This window comes from Chelon labrosus (genome assembly GCF_963514085.1).
Source record: "Chelon labrosus genome assembly, chromosome: 16".
Lineage (NCBI taxonomy): Eukaryota > Metazoa > Chordata > Actinopteri > Mugiliformes > Mugilidae > Chelon > Chelon labrosus.
Window position 1 is genome coordinate 25,891,885 of NC_140349.1, and position 20,849 is coordinate 25,912,733.

General features: G+C 43.2%; 1 protein-coding gene across 2 annotated transcripts in view; it reads left to right on the top strand.

Moving 5' to 3' along the window:
• The first annotated feature begins 5,828 nt into the window (after positions 1-5,828).
• fam49al (family with sequence similarity 49 member A, like) overlaps positions 5,829-20,849 on the top strand; it is a 29,220-nt gene continuing 14,199 nt past the window's right edge. Inside the window, exons 1-2 of one of the 2 annotated variants that reach the window (XM_084563883.1) lie at positions 5,829-5,960; positions 17,209-18,817. The gene's annotated coding sequence lies outside the window, so the exon portion shown is untranslated. The remainder of the gene's footprint in view (positions 5,961-17,208; positions 18,818-20,849) is intronic. The other variant, XM_084563884.1, reaches the window with a different exon arrangement.

Here is a 20,849-nt window from a genome sequence, read left to right on the forward strand (position 1 = left end):
CCTGTACACCTGTTCTAGCCACAAGCTAATACATGTTTTCTGTTTCAGCTGTTTTGTGACAGTTTATGATGAAAATGTTTAAAGTGTGGACTAAAGTCTTGGAATTGATGCTTAATTTTCACAACATGAGTTTAGACCACTGTCTAAACTGTAGCCTTTTCTTCCAAGGAATTAAATGTAGGCCAAAAATGTCACAAATTGACACCAAAGTGGCGTCACAGTGATGTGGTGGTTAGCACTGATGCCTCACAGCAAGAATGTTCTGGGTTCAATTCCAGGCCGACTGGGTCCTTTCTGTGTGGAGTTTGCATGTTCTCCCTGTGTCTGCGTGGGTTCTCTTCAGGTACTCCAGCTTCCTCTCACTGTCCAAAGACATGCTCATTAGGTTAATAGGTGATTCTAAATTGGCCGTAGGTGTGCATGTGAGTGTGAATGGTTGTCTGTCTCTCTGTGTTAGCCCTGCGATAGACTGGAGACCTGTCCAGGGTGTACCCCACCTCTCGCCCGGTTGCAGAAAATGAATGAATGAATGAATGAATGAATAAATGTATGAATGACACCAAATTAGCTATACTGTCCTTTTCATATGGTACATGTTGCTATTTGTCTTCAACCCAAAAGCTTCAGCTTAAGTCTTGTTCTTGTCACACAATCCTTTCTTGATGACCATGTTCATCACTCCATCTCCTTGTCTCTGCTCCTACATCATCATCTCTCTCTCGCTCCCTTTTCCTCCTGTTTGAGCCACTGTGCTCCTACCTGCCTGCCTGCCTGTGCTGGTACAGCCCCCTCTCTCTGTCTCTGTCAATGTATTTTGCCCTTATAAGGAGAGAGCACAGGCAGACTGTACTACCAGCGACAGCTCGGCGGGGGTGTTGCAGGGGCAGGGAGACTACAGCGACTGTAATGGCAGGGCAAGAAGAGAGGAGGATGGAGGAGAATAGATGGAGGAGCGGGGGGTTGTCACTCTAACACACTTCTGTCAATGACTCCCAAGTAAGACGACAGAAATAGGTACAGGGGAGGAGGACCTGGGGCAAGAGACAATAGCTTAGGTGACAGGAGAGGCAGTTGTATGCATCTGGGAGTGGGGATTCTTGTACGGCAGGTTGAGTTATTAAGAAAGCACAAAACACTTCCCAGCAACATCTGCCTGTGATGGAACAAGCCTGAGTCGGCCCGCACTGATTACACACATTTACTAAGCTTTCATATTTTCGATACTGACGCTCTCAGCCGTGTCTGCATGATGCCAGCTCACCAGCTGCCCACACGCTCATCGATATAGAAGTCTAACATTTAGGTGGTGAGAGTCATGGAGGGAGAGTGTAGGCTTCAGTCTGTAGTGCAACGTGACTGGCCCAGGCTTCAGATGTTCCCTCTTTTGATGAGAGGAAGAAGACCCTTTGACTTGGTGAACATGATATACTACTGAATATGTTCACCCAGTTTGATGACTGTATCTCCTTGTTAACAGAGCTGTAGAAAACTGAAAAAAAAAAAAAAACATTTGGAAGTATTAGTACACTCATTAGTGTCCCCACATTAGCTAGCTGTCTTTTGGTTTAGTCTTTTTTGGATGTCAAAGGTCACCAGTGTGGACTGTGAATGCGGGTTACTTTAGATATGGAAAATGAATATTAAATGAATTCAAGTGAGACGAGTAACCTCTTCTTCCTCTTACTTCTTAAATAAAAAGTACAAATGATTAACAATATAAAGCATCCTTCCACAAATTGAGCCACATAGAGGTTTTGCTGATGAAGCTTTTCTAGGCCTAATATAACCAGTAGCTTAAGGAAGCACACAAAATGTTGGTCTGGAGTCACTCCGTTGGTGACTGACTAAGCTCTGGTAAAGATCTGCTGGGCTAATTCACTCATCTGGGATTTACCTGCTGATGAACAGAAGAGTAGTATTCCATGAAATCTGAGTTCTGTGAAATTAAATTAGTTTACAACAAAATGACTCTGATTGGTTGTAGGACTATCAAGCTGTGTGAAAAGGTTGTTGATTGTTTTTTGTTTTGTATTTGTTGAAACCCCATAATGAAATCTGAATGGCATGTTACCAGGCTCATGTTTTTGATAACAAAATGAGTCGGGCTACACCAGTCTATAAGATGACTAAAATTAGCTCATATTGTAGATATTATTGCTACTAAATGACCTCACCAAGTTCCATTCTTGTACTTACACAGAAAATCTGGTCTATCTAATTATATTTCATTGAATTTCTCAGTTCCCTTTTGGCTGTACATTGTGACATTGCTGCACTGAAAGCTGCTCAGTTTTGATTTCCTCACCCCATGCTTCTTTTCCACAGTGTTTCACCTTAATGGCAGTGGTGCACTTTACAGCTCCTCATAATTCATAAAGCAGGCCTTTATGGAGACTCATCCGAGAGCATGCTCACACACATACCACAGGCGGTCTCTGATGTTCACGCGATGACAAGCAGGATGAGAAAATTGACCTAAAAATGAATACACTGTATAAATAACTCAAGGTGCTCCACCTTATGCCAGTATGCAATAATGCTCAGGTATTAATATTGTAGCCATACAGTAGACCTCCATATCTCACTCGGCTGGTTCTCGACAAGACAGCTTGTCCTCTTCTTTACCTTACAATCAATAAAACGGGCTCAAATGCTCTCAGTTCCAGAGCCAATGGGAATTTAATGGAGAGCTGTGATTATCAGACGCAGAATCTGAAACATATCTCTGTGATATTAAACAGGATTAGCAGTCATTACTTCATGTTGAAGTACTAAGCGACTGTATACAGCCGGTATCTTTGGAGGCGAACTTTCCCTAAAGCTTATGCAAATTGACTTACTCATCATCCTCCCTCGGTATCCTTGGATACATGTTATTTATTCATTTTGGTCTCCTTCCCTGCAGAGCCGCAGTGTTTTGGAGCAACACACACAGATCAGGTGATGATCATGTGTCTCAGCTGGGGTCTGCCGTCTGACACACACTCACACGAGCACAGCAAGACAGTGGTGCGAATGAATTTCACAGTGTGGTGAGACGTGAACAATTTGTCTGTTAGCTGGAGTTCAGTTGGTCAGGAGGGCTCAGTAGAAGGCCTCCCATCAAAGAACATGTTTATTAACAGTCAACAGGCAAAACTCACCTCCTCTGGTTTCAAGGAGAACATCTGTGCTTATTTGAGTCATTAGGGGAGGGGGGCCTTAATACAACTGCTGAACTGGAGTATCTCATTGTTTGAAAGCCTTCCAGATTCTGATGCATGACTTAATGAATGATCTCGGTCTGTGCTGCTCTCCAAAAGAAGAAGTTAGAGAGGAGACAGTGGAGTCAAGTGGTCAAAATACCCCTCGGAAAGCCTAGACCATCTCACGGAAACCAATGAGCACCAACACCAACAGATGAGGTTCCTAAGCCTCAGATTTCAAGTGTATCCACCCTACATTTACATGTTACTTTAAGGGAAATGTTCACAGCGATGTAAGACAGGGCAAACTAAATAAATTCACTGCATAAGTCATTAATATGTGGTGAAAATTTGTTTATCTGAGTAAAGTGGGAAACATTTAAAGAGCCAGATGTGGTAACAAAGTAAAACATCATGACAGACTGGGGTGCGTCATTGTAATGAGTCTCACACCAGCTTCATAATAACCTCCCACTACTGAGCTTGATCTCTCTCACATGGGATCCCCTCCATTCCTTAAGCCTCACCTGGGATCATTCTGGAGGCAAACCTTGATCCCAGAATGTTACTGTAACCGGGGTGCGTACTAAGGCATATCGCCACTACAAAATGAAGCCACTTCTCAGTTTTTTGTTCATCTTCTTACCTCCTAACGCTTTCAGTGAAGGCAGAGTTACTTTCACTTTTGTTTCTGTGTGTCTCATCTTCTGTAATGGAGGAAAAGACCCAGGCCTGATCAGACATACGCCTTTTGTACCATTAATTCAGACTTTCTTTGTTTGTCTGGAGGCTATAATGCTAATCGCTGATATATTTTATATCTATATGTTTATGTGTTTTCTCAGTGGAGCTTGGCTTGGGTAATATTTAATTCATTCTGCTTACTTTTCAATCTGCTATCATTTATTTATATTTAAAGTGGTAATAAAGCATCATCACAGGGAAGCTGAGGCATAAGAGAAACTGTTGTTAGGTCACGCATGTGATTAGCCAATGTCAAGTGTTTGGTGATGTGAAAGTAGTGGTCAGAAGATCCACTCAGAATCGCAACCACAAAAACAGGAAGACCAAGCTGCACTGTTTAACATTAAATTCATCATCAGCTTTACATGTAGGTTCAGCAGACAAATACTGTGACAAATACAGCATCTTTGAGAGACAGCAGATTAACTGGTAACAACTTCGCGATGCTAAGTGTTGGAACTATTAGCCGCCTGCACTCAAATTCTACGAACACAGATAGATGTAGGTACTGAGGCCACACTGCCGCTACTCTGTGCTTATTTTCTACTCTGAAAGACACGCCTCCGATGTTGAATGCTTATTTTAAGGAAGCGCCTTTATTTTTGGTCGTCCATGTCTGCGTGAACAAAACCAAAACAGTATTTTCTAACCTTCATAAATTTCAGAAAGATTTTTGCATGATTGTCAGTGGTAGTGAATGAAAAGCAAAGCTCACTGGAGTCTGGAGTCTTTGGAAACGTGTATTTGCTTTCTTGAGCCTCATGGAGAAGCATCTGATAGCAAGCTTGTCATATTTAGACGTGTCCTCCTGTTCAAATATCAGTATCAATAATTCTGACCTAAATTTGGCACCAAAATAAACTGTAGTTGAGCATTGCAGGGCAGAATTTAGCTCTGTTACTCTGTCCCATGGGTGGGCTGCCACATGCACTGGTCTGGGTGCAAGACCATCAGACAATAGGCATTCTGTTGCCCCAAACACACACACTCACTGAGAGTGACAGTTTATCCACAGCTCATTTAACCTTGCCCTTTTGTCCAGGCTGCGACCCTGCAGTAAGGTTTCGTAATGGGAGTTTTCACCAACCCACACTAAGAGCAAAGAGAGAAAAGAGGTAACACTCAGGCAAAGGGACATACAATATTCATCGAACATACATACAGTGGCAAGTTTCACAGATGTGAGCTCATTTTTAGTTCATTGTTACTCAGCGCAGTTCGGTGTTGCTGTAAATATAAAGCCTGTCTCACTCGCACTGCCTATAACCACTTAATGTGAATTTCCTTCCTTTCTGCAACACAGTAGCAAATGATGCTCAGCAGTCACCCACACAGTTTGTAAAAATACCCTGATGCACATCCCTACTCACCATGATTCATTTTCACACTGTGTGGACAGAAAAAGTCACTCTGCTGCTGAAACAATGTCAAACACAATACAGCTCTGCGCACACACACACAAACAGAGTAGTGCCCCCTTCTCTTATTGCCAGCAGGGCAGTGGGAGATGTTAGTCAAGGGGGGAGGGGGTGTTGTGAGGACAATCCGAATGTATGTGTGTGTGTGTGTGTGTGGTAGGGGGTCTTTGTGAGCGAGAGAGGTAGGAGGAGAAGGGGAGAGGGAGGGGGACATGGCGTTCTATTTCTCATAGACCAACAGCTGCTGTCTTTAGTGCAGAGAGAGAGAGAGAGAGAGAGAGAGAGCGAGAGAGAGAGGGGAAGAGGGAGGGTTGTGTGGCGCGAGGCAGTGCGTGTGCTCAGTGCTTAGGTGAATCCACAGCCCTCTGGCTCACAAGGATAAAGGATCCTCACAGAGGAAGAGAGAGAAAGGCAGCAACACAGCTTCTTTTTTTTTAAAAAAGCATCCTCTGTGCTTTTTCTTCTTGCTTCATTCTCTCACCAGCCACCAGCCTGTGTATTTTGTTGCTTTTTGTCCCTCTCTTTTGTTCACTACATCCATCACCTCGGTCCAGAGAGAAAGCAGGAAGAGCAGAGTCAGAGGCATCATCCTCCCTTCCTGCACGCCCAGCCGGTAAGCTGACATGAGACTCTCTTCGTTTTAATTCTCACCGTCGTTCCATCCACTCAGCACTGATAACAGGGAGAGGTCCCACCCTGCACCTAAAAGGGAGGCTGCTAGCTAGAGAAGGATGCTGAGGAGGAGAGGCTGGAGGATGGATGTGGGTCAGAGCTGGTGGATAAATGGTGGTTAGTTTAGGGCTTTTGGTCAAAGGACGGCTATGTGATGGCGTTCAGCCTGGACTGGATATGAAGGACTAGTGTGGGTCAGGATCCCAGAGGCAGAGAGGGAGAGTGGGCACTATATTAAACCCTGTGGGGTTGGTCAGCTGAGGCTTGTCCTCTTTCACTGCAGTGCTCAGCCAGAGCGGCACGGTCACTGCCACAGTCACGGTCACATCTCCACAAGCAAACACATCGGCAACACTCTGTTTATTAGTCGGAATCTTTCAAGAGAGTTAATGAGTGTGAACACGGTTTCAGTGATCAGTCATATGTGACTTAGAACCATAGCAGCACACACATCATATATCACACCAGTGCAACGGAATGATGTTGCATCGGTGGAGCAACCGCCTAGTCTAGGTCCATTATCTCACACGCATTACAACAGGGACTGCCAACATCAGTACAAAACGCGGCTGTATACAGCGAGGTGGGTGTTTGAGGTGTAAGCGTGAACAAGCCATTCCTGCAAACAAGCCTGCTAAAAACAATAGCCCCCAATTGCACTGCCGATCAGAAGGGGTGGGTGCATGCGACTGGAGTGAAAAACAGGCAGGAGGGAAGGAAAGAGAGAGGGAGGGAGGGAAAAAACTGAATGGAGGGAAGAATGAATGGAGGGAGAAGGCTTTTCAGGAGTGCTTTCAAACTGGAAAAAAAAAAATAATCTGATGGAGGACAGGGTGTGCATGAGGTTGTTAGACAGAGGTGGGGAGCAGAAAGGGTGAAGCTATGTATACTGTGCTACCATGTGACTCTGCAGATCTTCTTTGTGTGGGGCAGGGAAGGGAGAATGAGAGAGAGATGCTGTGGATGGTGAGGTGGATAGAAAGAGAAAGCAGCGGTGAAGTGTGTGCATAGAGACGGGTGGAGGGAAACTGACAGAGGTGGTGTGTAATTGGGAGTTCTGGTCTCTGCCTGTCCCTCCTCCTAATCTACTGAGTCTGGTCATAATCCATGTTAGTAGATTAATGGATGACCTGCTGCCATGTTGACTTTTATGATGCAGCACACACACACCATACTAATTTGATTTACATGTGAATACAAATCATTCATGATATACGTGTATGCTACATAGATGGACATGCACATGAAGTGTAGTCACCGATGCATATAATGGTAAATGTTATATGTGTATGTACGGTACACATGACATGTACCATATATTTATAATTATACGTAATACTATCAATATGAACGCCTACACGTGTACATGTAGCGTGCATGAGTGTGTTAATTAGTGTGTTATGTGCTTACAGGATTTTTTTCAAGCTGGGATGGAATGGTAGCTGCTATGGTATTTACTCCGCTGTTGCTAGGACACTCCCTTTGAACATTTTAACGGAGCCTTCTCATTGGCTCGCATCGATGATGCAAGATTCCCTCACCCCAAATCTTTCCTGAGCGCCCATAGAAACATGCCTGCCCGCGTTTCCTCCACTCTCCTCGCTCCTTCTCTGTCACCCCTTTTGTCTCACTCAACCCCTCCTTCTCTCCCCTCTTTTTCTGTCAGTAAAGAAGATCCTCCTTGTCTGTCCTCTCTGTTCTCTCTCCTGGTAAACTTCATTAATTAATTCTCTCCATAATTCTCTCCTACCATCAGCCTTCTCCATGCTCCCTGTCACTTCCTTCTCCCTCGTCCAGTGGAAACGCTCGCTGCAAAATGGTGTTGACAGCATGTGGCGTTGTCCTCCAGCGCCGCACAGTCGCTCTCTCCTGCTGTCTTGCGGAGGATTAGTGCTTTGTGTGTCTCGCAATGTCTCATTTCCTCTGTCCATATGAGGTGAGGCATCTTATTAGGCTTCCGTACGATGTGTCAAGATTATCAGGTCTGACATGGAGGAAGGCAGGAATGGGGTGGCTTGCAACACATTTCTCTTAATACATCACCTTACGTATTTACACCCTTCCCCCTCAACATCATGTGATTATACTGTAGCTATTTGGGTTTACGCATTCATGTTACATCACAGCAATTACCCCAAGTTCGCAGCTACACCTCATTTCATATAAAGACCTGTATTGGACACACTGTGGAGCAGCCATTCAGTTTCGACGTGTTGGTTAAGATTTGAGGGAGTGGGAATAGAGGAATGGTGGATGGGGCTATGTGAGGTTAGCAGGAACGATGAAATGAAATGAAGGGAGGCCGAGGTGACGATGATGCTTCTATTGTTTTTCTGCATTTCTCACCATTTGTCACTTTCGAAGAAGAGCTGTCAACACAGCCCATCAGGTGTAATGATGTGTAGTGATCTTCTCCAGCCTTCACTAAGTTAGACATCGCTGAGGTCTCCGCATATGCTCCACTGGCAGTCTATGAATAAGGCAGATGAGTGGCACATAAAATGACACGAAGATGTGTACAGCCACTCCAAACGGACACTATTCATGCCTGAATAACTCTAATAAGAGCATGAGAAATTACATTTTAAAGCCTAATACAGGCAATATGTAAGTTAAGACATAGACACACACCTACTCATAGCACATATCAACACATGTAAAAAAAAAAAAAGCAACACAGATTCCAAAGTTAATTATTGATATTTTTTTCAAGAAAAGCTTATCGGACAGACTTTTCCTCGTTGCATTATGACGCCTTGTTGATATCCATGTTGCATTCAATCCTTCTATTAAAGTACAACATCATCCATATGCTTGTCCATGTGGCCCGACTGGTTTTCTCGAAATGCCTGACAATCTGCGTTTCATCTTCTAATCCGTTTGAATAGCTGACCCATCTGTCCGACGGAAACATCTGTCACTCAAGCATCTGTCAGTTGAGCTCTTGTGCTCGCCATGAAAGTTCCTTTTGTTTTTAATTTGACTTCAGAGGTGGAATCAGTCTAGCGTTAAGTCCAGAGCTGAAACAATTTAGGACTTTGACATGTGATCTGTCTCCACCTGGTAATCTTGCGGTTTTTAATCCAGTATTGTCAGGAATTAGGGATTACTTCGTCAGAGCAGAGATGATCCTGTTAAAGGGCCACAGCGTGGAGAGAGGGCGCAGGGTGAGGGTGGGTTTGGAAATCGGATGCTGGAGGCTTTGTCTATGACAGAAAGATTATTCACTACATGCAATGTGAGTCAACGGGACCACTGGGGTTACAAATCCAGCCTTAAGGCTTTAGAAAAATAGTTTGACATTTTGAAAATATGTTTATTTGCTTTGTCCAATGACAGATTTGTTGGTTATGGGCAGAAAGAAAATGTCAAACAACGGCTTAAAAATTGCAAAGATGTGTCAGTATCCACAAGGCTTAAGAAGATGCCCAAGAGCTGAGAGTAAAACACCTGAGTAAAATAAAAAAACGCAGCTAAGAGAAATGGGATTTAAGGCTCAACCCAAAAATCTAACATGTTCTGAAATGAGGAATTTCTTAATTTAACACATATCCTTTAAGCAACGCACTGAATCTGTGAGAAAATAGACTGAGGAGGCAGAGAGATTTAATTCTCCACGACAAGGTGGTCATGATCTGATAACCCTTTGATACTGCCTAACTCTCAGCTACAGAAAAGTCTTATTAAACTCTGTTATCATCCTTGTTAAGGATGTCCAACTGAAAATCTTTGAAATGTATGCTATTAGATCGAATAAGACAGATATGAATCCTCTCCCGCCTCTGTCCCAACCTGACTTTGCGTGTCAAACTCTCTCTTTCTGTGGCTACCAAAGAGAAGAGGGTGAATTTCTGGATGAAATCAGATTACATCAGATCTGCTCTCCGAGGACCTCTGACTATATCATGGCCCATCGTCTGTCGATGAGATCAATCGCTCTCCACTAACATCAATAAATAGACCAAATGCTCAGCCACTAGGTCATATTTAAGATCAATGTCCCCAATTCAGTGGGAGGGTAAAGCCAGTTTAAACCGATGGAGACTAAAGAGAGCAGAGTGGGAGGACAGGAAGTGATACTGTGTTGCAATTAGTGTGTAATAAGTGAGGGGACAAATTATCTACTTAGCCGTGGCTCCAGCTATCTTAATAAGTTCTGCTGGGTAATATAACCAAGTGTTTGGTTATTGAGGCTCAAGATGAATACACTAAGAGGAGAGAGAAGAGGAACGGCCACACATGAGTGGATTTAGTTTAATAGCCATTATGGGGAGTGAAAGGAGTTTGCACACCAAATCCATATTTATAGATGCGTTGTTTTTTTCATCTATTCCTTCCACAGACATTATATTATTCTTAATCATTAATAAAATTTGCAAATGAAGGGAAAATGGAGTCAATAAAAAAAAAGAACATATTGAGTCCATCCAATCCAGAGCAGATAGTAAGAGTTTCACCTGCTGATAAAGAAGCTGCGGAATTATTCCTTTGGTTTCCAGGTCAGTTTTAGGATGTCAGTTGTCTAGCACAACTGGAATCACACATTAAAAAGAAGAGACACGACTTTAGTCCAGTTGATCATGAACAGTGACGTTGTTTATCAGAAGCCATTTAGAATGACAACGTTTGCATGTGCGGTGGCTCTGGATGGTCATTAAGGCTTTTGAAATATGGAAAAAATCTAACCTCTTCTGAAAACTTGAATGAAAGACAAATGTTTCAGAGCCTGTGTGTAAATGTAATACTTATTTAATACTTACTTACTTAATATATTAGTTTACATCAGCTATAATGCTGTGACAGCACACAACACACTTCTGCAATTCATTTTCAATGGAAGCAGGCCATATGAAGCTACAGACTGATGCCTGGCACTTTTCACTAGGCTGGGCATGGTTGCTGATTTCCTTATCCGTTTCGATCCAATATCAACTCAGTTAGAGATATTTCAATTTCACTACGTTATCAAAGGGATTTTTACCAAAGTAATATTGTCACTCGTTCCAGAGATTTGAGCTTTAAAACCGATGCAAGGATTTTATCAATCAGTAACCGAGCCCTACATTTACTATGTGACTTATCTTTCATCACATGGTGACACCAGTCATGTGTTTGTTAAACCACATCAAAAATGTCAATGAGCTGCAAGTCGCCAACAGTGTAGCTGGCCACGCTTAGCTGTTCCGTAACTTATGTCACTTGTGTGAACACAGTGGTGTGGGTCTCGAGAATGTGTTATCTGTTGGTGTCTAGAAGCCTCAGAAGCTAGCAGGTTAGCAAGCTAACGAGAGGGTAACTCAGTGTAGGAAAAGGCCACTCTGTAATACTCCATCAGTTAAACCAGTTTCACCAGCTTTGCAGTTGCCAAAAAGCCCCTCACTCTGATGTGCAGTTTGTAACATTATAGGTGAAATATTGTTTTTGAAAATACAATAAATAAAGCATAAATATTAGCCTACCACCACAATATCTCAGGTGGCTGTCCAAGTATGTTTTCTCTAACCTTGGCGAACAGGGTCAGTCAGTCAGTGTAAAATAAGCTGTCTGATCTTAAAAGCATCACTCATTGAACAATACTATCATGCTAAAGAACATACCTTGCAGTTCACAACCATGCTTTACTTCCATTCGGTCTACAGGGATCATCAGCTGACTTTTTGCCGACTTGCCCACATGGACAAGTGCCCATTTAAGATCCTTGAATGCTCTTTAATTCTCTGAATTTTCAATCACTTTGTGATCCCCTGAAGCCTCTAAGCCTTGCAAACTTTCTTTAGTGATGAGAGAAACAAAGGTCTTGACAGGTGTAGCAACCAACCAAGGAGGGTGAGCATTTCAGTCTCATCGCATCTCGTCCTGTCTTTGTCTCTTTCTCTCTGTTTGTGTGTGTGTTCATGTGTGTGTATTCATATATGTGTATGCCAGATCTGCCATGTGCACACCAGGATGCTTTTACTCTGTCTTTGATCAGGCTTGTGAGACTAGACATATATTCTTTTTTCCTTTCTGCCCACATAGACACACGCATACATGCTTATTAATGAGTTCAGCTCAAGTCAGTCAGGATATATCTGCTGTATATACATTATTTTTATATCAAAAAACAAAGAGAGGACAGGCATATAACTCAAAACTAAATCACCCCAAAAACAGCCAAGATCTCTAACTTTCACACCAGGTGTCCGTCAATGTCCCAGATCGATTGTCTTTTTAGTTCTTTCTCATCCTTTTCCATGAGTTTTTTTCCCTCCCGTGTCAGCTCGAGCCCATACCTTACATTGCAGCCAATTTCCTATATTTGAGAGTTGCTGCTGCTATCCTACCCCTCCCAGTGGGACACTGAATAGTATCCTCTGCCATGTGATACACACTGCAGCACGATGTGATGTAGCATCGCCTCCATCAAGGACACACTGGCTCTTTCTGGCAGAATTTGATGCACAGAGCTGAATATAGATTCGAGGTCACACCAGGTTCAGAGGTGACCTTATTCATTCATTCATTAATCCTCTATAGGCATGTGCTGCGGCCATGGGATTGAGTCGTCATTTGTTTCACTCCAGTGCCACACCACAGAGTAAAAGCAATTTTTAGTTTTTTGTTCATTCATGTTTTTACCAGTGATTGATGCATTTGCCACACCAAAGTCAATAGAGCTGTAATGTTTGTTGCTAGGTGCAGTTTTTCTCATTGAAGTGCTTCTACTGTACTTGCACGACTCCATCCATCTTTTCCACGCATGTTTCTATTTGTGCCAATTTTACTGTCATTGGCACAGGAAGATAATTCTTTTAGTTTCACCTACAAATTGACTAAGTTGCTTTTCCAACCAAAAAGCAAAAAAAACAACAACAAATGAAATGAAAAAAAGGAATGTAATTAGGCTACTTTAAAGTTTCGTGCCACAGAGAAATTGATCAAAATGTGCGTCAACAGAAGTCCATGAAACTGGAGCGATTAAAGATTCGGTACTACTGAACTTGCTCTTTTTTACTGTTGATCGTTATGACCTACTGTGCAACTATACCTAAAATATTTGAGTATGCAATATTTTGCTTTCCCGGTCATGCATTCAGCAGATGTTTTTTGTTGCTAAGGGAATCATCGTGGCTTGGCACTTACAATATGAAAATATACAGCACCTAACTGGAACACTGCTTCTGAGAGACAGATTTTTTTGATTTCTGACTGCGACATAAACAGAATTTTTTTTTACTGAAGACAAAATTGGCTGGTGCATGCAGGGAAAGAAGTTGGCAAGGCAGCGGATAAACAGAGAGACAGGCAGGCAGACAATGAATGGACATAAAGGGTGAAGGAGAACTGAAGGAGAGAGGAGCATCAAAAGAAAGTGAGGCACAAGAGATCTGAGTTCAAGCTGCCTTTATGCACTGTTTTATAGCAGTCCCTTTCTCCTTGCCATTTACTTTGTGTTTAACACACTCTCGCTTTACACACACACACAAATGTACATGGACATACACATCTTTTGCTCGATCTAATTCAAGTTAAACCCGATCAATGTAAATAAAATTAATTCAGTTTCATTCAATATGCACGCACACAAACTGTATGTACAGGAATGTTCACACGTTCACACACAATCACACACAGTGCAGTTCAAATCAACTCAACACAATCAAATTCTATTTCCATGCCAGCATAGTTAACTGTATTAATATGAAAGCACACACATATGCACACACTTTTGTGATCCATATACAACAGGGTGTAAGCAGCCCAACAAGGACAAAGAGCGGCTGCCTGTACACATGTACTGTATATTATGCCTGTCTTTGTTTAATGATAAGGGGGTTGGGGGAGGCATGGTGGGGATGGGGGGTGGGGGGTGGGGGGTACAGTTATAAACAATAACGCACACATCATAAGCCCCCTGTGAGTGCATACAGAAACCCTAAAAGCCGGCCGTGTTCTCTTTGATGGCGGCTAATTGGCTTCCCACATCACACGTGAAGATAACGAGAGTTCACTTTGTGTCCATATATCCCCTGACAGCTGAGGCTCAGGAACACAACTGCTATTAAAACTCCAATTTAAAGCCCTAATTTCTCTAACTCTGCTTTTCCAAGGTTCAAAATGCCCCAGAGCCAAACTGTGGTATTCAAATATTTATGACTACGTTAAATACAGGGCATGTATTAATCTCTGCGGTGGAGGAAAGAAAGAAAACTGTGCTGAAAGGGAATTATTTTGCCAAGAATCTCCTAATGTTTGACAATTCAACTTGTAATGCAACACAAACATTTAAGCACTTAATGCAGAGGTATCAGGACTAGGTTTTTACCCACCTCTGAGCAAATAAGCCATAAAAATCCCTCAGCTGGTGCCCCAATTCTTTATTTCACTTGAAATATAATCACATTGAAGCATGTTACACAATGAAAATGGATGTAAGTGCAGCTCAAACATACCATATAACCTCTCTCTCTCTCTCTGCTATTTTTTGTCTCTCACGCTGTCCTCCTCTTTTCTTTGTCAGCTTTGCAACACAGGCTCACAAAGCTCATTTGCAATCGCCCTTTCACGAGGCACCGTGCACTATTCTGGACTGGTGTATTTGTGTGCGGGTGTGAAAGAGAGAGAAAGGGGGGAGGGGCAACGGAGGAGAATCTTAACCTCCTCATTCGATTTCCATCTCTCTTTTTTTCACTTCCGCTCCATCTTTCGCTCTCACGCTCAGCCTCGTTACATTTCTGTTCTCCTTCCCTCCTCACCTCGACGAGAGACGGCGGTATCTGTTATTTCATATGAATGACTGTGTGTGTGTGTGTGTGTGGGTCTGTGTGCCTGAGGCAAATTGACTGTAGCATTCCATCAGCGGTCAATCTTCAGTGCTGGTCTAGCTGGGTCTGACACTGCCACCTCCCATTTTACTCCTGTAACTGGCTCTTTGTCTTGTCTCGTCTCCTCTCCTGTCCTCCTAGAAACCTGACCTTCTGCATGTGATCATTACCCACAATTTGCCTTTTTTTTCTTACCACTACCATCAGCGACATACAGTAGCCTTACATTTTACATTATTTGATTTACTTCAACCTCATAATCTTTTCCGGCAAACAATATGGCACATGAATTTAGTTCTTTGAGTTAGTTCATTCTTCATTCCTCCCCTTCTCTCAAAACACACATGTGAGGCAACTCTAGCCCCTTGCTCTTACCTCTACCTTTAGGGAGAATGTGTTGAGAACAAAGAATCAAAGGATACAGAGAGGATATAAAAGATGCACCAGAAGAAGAAGAGGTCAGAAGGGTGCAATGAGTAAATGGACGGTCGCATAAAAGAAAAGCTTGGGGTGAGCAGGGGATGGACAGAGGGTGTGTCGATAGAGCGACTAGAGAGGTTGTGGAAAAAGTGAAAGAGCTAGCAAGAGAGTGAGTATGGGCATAAACTTTTTTTTTTTTTTTTAAAAAGACCTGTTCAGCGAGCAGAGCTAGCATGAGCTGAGTAGACAGACGTCTCCATGAGTTGACTTTGCGATATCACCATCCCTGAACACACACAGCCTCTCAAAACGCAGCTACCATACATTTAAAGATTCCCCTTCTCTGGTTAGCTAGACCTCTCTGACAGTGTCTGCTCTCCGGAGACCACAGAGTAGTCTATTATTTGATTACCAGGACACTGATTCATGATGGGACACATCAAGCGGCAGTGCTAATATCAAAGACTTCCTGGAATCTGATCGATTAGTTTGGAGGAAGTTGGGTACTATATTACTATGGACTAATAGCAAATTAAAGGAAAAATTTTTACGTACAGGTTTTGGAGATTTTGTGTCGTGCGACACACTGAACAGAAAGTTTGACTGAGATGAACTGAATTAGATCACAGATTGATTCAGATGCTTTTCTAAAACACATATATACACTTTATGTACATATTATATAGCCTATAGGAAGAGCAGAGATGGAACTTTGAAGTTCAACTTGTCCTCAAGTGTGCTGCTGAGTGTCTTAGGTCGTGTCTTCTTCTTCCCCGGCCTCTCTATGTCCTTAGCAAGGTTTGAACTTTGCCCTTTTGCTGGGAGGATAGATCAATACGCATTAGACAATTAACCTGAATCAGTTAAAACCAAACTCCATGTGCAAGGCAGAGGACATGTAATTCCAGAAGTGGATGGATGGTAGTTGATAGCACCCAAATGAAGAAAAGCAAATGGTGGTGCAGACACTCCAGAGATTGAGTACAGGCAATCAATCTATCTATCCAATCCAGCTGATTGATAACGCCGACCTGTAACCAACTGCGTGTTGCCTTGAGAATAATAGGCTGTGGTTTCCCTGGCAACTACTCCTGCAAATATCCGGCCTTGCTCCTGCCTGCGCTCTCTCCTGATGAGATTCGATGATGCAAGGGCAGCAGAAGTAGTGTTAATAGTTACACCAGTCAGCGGCTAGAGCTGCGTGAGACGCGCAGTGAATGAGATAGGCTCAACAACAGAAGCACCTTCCTTTTGTATTATTTTTAACAGCGACCATAGTGAACTGAAGGTAGAACTTCTAACCGCTGCGCTCAAATGGTATTAGACCACCATGAGACGCTTGAAGCAGCATATTTGTATGATAATTATGAATTAAATGACTGCTTTTAGTGCGTTTCTATAGTAACAAAAAACAAATGATTACTCAAGCTTGTAGTGTCCATGTGTGCTGTGCAGCATTTTATTTTAGCATGTTTCAGTAAACCGTGTTAGTTTTTTGACCACAAAAATGTCAAACTGCTGTTTTGTTATCCCTCAGCACTGTTTCAGCCACAGAAGGAAGCTGTTATTTGGGTGCTACTACACTACCTGCAAAGCACCATGGCAGACACAATGTTAAACACTATCTAATGTTTAGCAGCCTAAGAGATTTATATTTTTCTCAAGAGGACCAGAACAGAGCTGAAAGGAGAGCGACTGCTGGACTTACATTCTTCTACATGTCTGCTTTATCAGCTTAAGTGATAGACTAGTGCTTTTACATCTTGTTTCTGTGGTCTCCAAAAATCTATTAGCCTATTCAAGGTTTTAAACACAGGCTGCAGTGAAACGTGCTGGTCGAATAAAATCACATCCTGTTTGTTCTATTTTGCCCTTGGTAACGGTGCGTCTTGAAATCTTTCTCCACACTGTCCTGTCGAACTGTATGCTAATTTCTCTTTCTCTCTGTGCATCTGTCTTTGTCAGGTGGTGGGTGCTGATGCTGTAACCACTGTGTGGAGCTGACAAGCCCTGGTTGATGCAGTGAAGTGTTCCAGTGGGATAAACACAAGCGAAGGTAGGAACGAAAGGGAGGGGAAAAATTCTGATGAAATGTGACAAATAAGGACATTGCAGAGAACCATATGGGAGAGCCATATGGGAGAGTCTGATGGACAGTTTGGGAGTAAGGAAACCGTGATTGGCAGAGAGGGAAGATGAGAGCTGAGAGAGAGCGCAGTTGCTGCACCCATTGTATACAGTACAGCTGCTGAATGGGTTTGACTCACAGGCAACTGAATACCCAGTCAGTATCAGAAAAGATTGAGGCAGAGAGAAAGAGACACAGAGAGGAAAAGGAGTTGGAATAGTGTTATTGGTGAGTTAATAGAGGTTGGACTTGGCAGAGACAAGCCATGCTGTTTCTGTGCTCAGTTAAATCCACACCGATCAAGCTCCTGGGCTCTAACAGGAGGAATCTTTCAGAGAGAGCTGAAAGGACGGCCGGGAGGCCTAGCTCTGCTCCTTGGCTCCTGGTCTGGACCAGGTTTGCTTTTCAGGCCCATGTGGGAGCCGAGCCGTGTCTTTATTAAAGCTCGAGGAGCCCTTCGGTTTGGTCTCTCTTTCTGGACTACAGATGAGAGCTGTGTGTGCTGTGCAGTTGTATAAGAGAAGCACTTTGCTCCACTTTCACGCTGGCTGACTAAAAACATTATGTGTGTTTGCTCGAAAGGGAAACTGCAACCAGTGGTCACCAAACACACTTCCTAATTCACAGATTGCTATGTACTAATGCTCAATCAGTCGCTGTGCAATGCTTCCAGTTGCTTTTATGTGACGCAGACCACTGACGCCGGCCTACAAGTTCAATAGCAAGCATGTGTTTGAGCTGCCCCATCGCGATTGCCATTCTGCCTCTTACATTTATTTGCACCTAAGGGCCACCAGTGAGACTGAATAGTATCATGACAGAGATGTGCTGTGACAAGACAAGGCCAAAGGAGTCGAGGGAGTGCTGCTGAGTGGAAATAGAGAAGTGAGGCAGAACGGAGCGCTGAAGGGGATATTTTTGAGGAACCCACGCTGACGTCAGGAACAAAAAAGGAGAAAGAGATTCCTCTGATTATGCACGAGGTGATATGATTCAGATGCACATCACACCAGCAGGGAAAGGGAGAGAAATGTAAATAACACGAACATAGCTTATGCTCTTTATACCAATCATTACCCATTGGAGTGTCACCGTCTACAAACACAGCCCGAAAAGAACCACACAATATCAAAGGGCAGCATGCAGCACACAGAGCAAACCACAGGTCTTTAAATAGATGGCGGAAAAAGAGAAGTGTGAAGTGGACAGACATACAGAAAGACAGAGCGAGAAAGAGCGAGAGCAGAAGTTTTCATCAGTCTCTGAAAAAGCAGAGAGTGGCAACCAGTGCTGCCGTGGGACTCTAGTCGTCTCTCTGAGCCAGGCTAACCTGGGATTTACTCGCAGCAACCATTTCAGACAGCAGAGAGGACGAAGACAAGAGGAAGAGAGCACGGCGAGCAGAAACTGATAAGGGAAGAGGAGAAACGCTCGCACAAAAAAAGGGTAAGAGAGAGAGAGAGAGAGAGAGAAAGAGAGAGAGGTGTGAGCAGCTTAATTTCCTGCTTTTAAAGCGTGTCTTTACAGTTACTTTAAAGACAAGTGATATGAACTGATGCATCAGACCATTGTTGTAAGCGGAAGACCAAGTGCGTGAGCAAGCTGGAGGGAGGCTTTTTTATCTCACCATCTTCAGCTGAGATGAGCAGACAATATCACCAGGCCAACAGTATCCTGGCAACCATCAGCCGAGCTCTGCTCTCGGGATGGACCACATGCTGCTCCAGACTCCCGTGTATGTGTGTTAAGATTTACGCGTATGCCTAGTGTGAGGCTACTTCTAACACACGAACAGCCGACTATTCGGAAATCTTTCACCGCTTCATAAAGGGCTCTGATTCCACATCGGCTTGAGGTCGCTATTGCAGTCACCTTGTCCGGCTGAAGATGAGCATCTACAATTCATGAATTCATAGTGTCGGTTCACAGCGGTGCGTGGGAGCAGGTGGCAGAAAAGTCAGATGGAGACAGGGTGCGTTTTACACAGTGGGACTGATGCTCATAGGTTGCGGCAGTGACTCAGCATACAGCTCTGTTTCTCGGCCTCCCAACAGATTTAGCTGTGGACAGAGTAGACATATAATACAGCAGTCCTCATCTGAAACTTTGGAGAACGTCAGCCGTCTCAGCAGCTGGACTCTGTAACTTCATCCCTCCTCTGGCTGTGCCTCAGTGCTGCATTGCAACACCAGTTCCTGCTGAGTAACAGTAAAATAAAGAACATGCTTTTTTATGCAGCATGGTGGCATCTCATAAACATGCTAATGCTGACCGTAACTCATATTTACAGAGGGAAACAGATAGCCCTCTGCTGTGTGCTAACAAAGCACAGAAACGCACAGGGCAGAGGAAATGAAACTCGGCAGTCCCTCAGTGATCAAGAAGTGAGGAGACCATAAAGACTTTCATACTCAGCTGAGAGTCATTTTTGAAAATAGGATTCCACTTGTTTTTTGTGTGTGTTTATTGTGTGTTTTTAGTGCAACATACGTGCGTGGCCTCTGAGCCCACTTGCTGGTTGAAATGTCCTGTCCAGGCAGCTCTCGGATTCTAAAAATAATATAATGCCACACAGTATGACAGCATCGCATATTCGTTATCAGCTTGTTCCTCTTCTTTAGTAAAGCTACATGACGACTCGAGCAAAAGGAAGAATTCTAGAATTTCAAATAAAATTACAGCAGGTGTCATGGGAAAGTTTCAGATGATTTTAAATAAGGATCGGTGGGTTTCAGCTATGTGTGGCCAGCTACTGATACTGGGTACTGATACTACTAAACTCTGTTTTGAGTATACATGCTAGCGTTAGTAGGACTGGAGGCAAAAAATAGATCTAAAAATAGAGAGATAATATCCTGATAGACTCGTTAGTTAAAATTTACAAAACCAAATGTGATTTAAAAGGATTAATTAGGGAAGGGAAAAAGTGACCGCTCATTTGACGATATTGAAATTCTGAGGTATGCCATTAATTATGCATCCACCTCATAAATTGCAACACATAACTGTTGGTGGTTGTGTTCTTGTTACTTAATCAAAACCAAATTTTGTGGTTTGGCTCATCCCAGTTCGAACATTTGACTCGTTTGACTGCATTGATAAATCTGCCCAACCAGTGCTGTAAAGGCTGAAAACAGGGACCCCTACATGTTCCTTTATCTGGACACCCAATCCTGCTGACTTGTAGGTCCTGTCTAGCCAACAGTAGCCCTGGCATCTGGCTTTCGGGTAGAAGGTATAAAGAGCTTGTCATAAAGTATCTATAGACTGCTGTACATAAAGAATATTAGAAGTAGTGCGGCCTCAACATGGCAGGCTTTTATTAGGTTACTATAGTAATGTAAATGGATTAAAACCACTGCTCAGCTCTAGTGACTTCCACTAAGTGAGCTAAATGATTCACTACTGGATTTAGGCGCTCCTGTAATTGAATACGGCGTATGCTGTGTATTAGATACAAACTGTGATCAGTGTCATT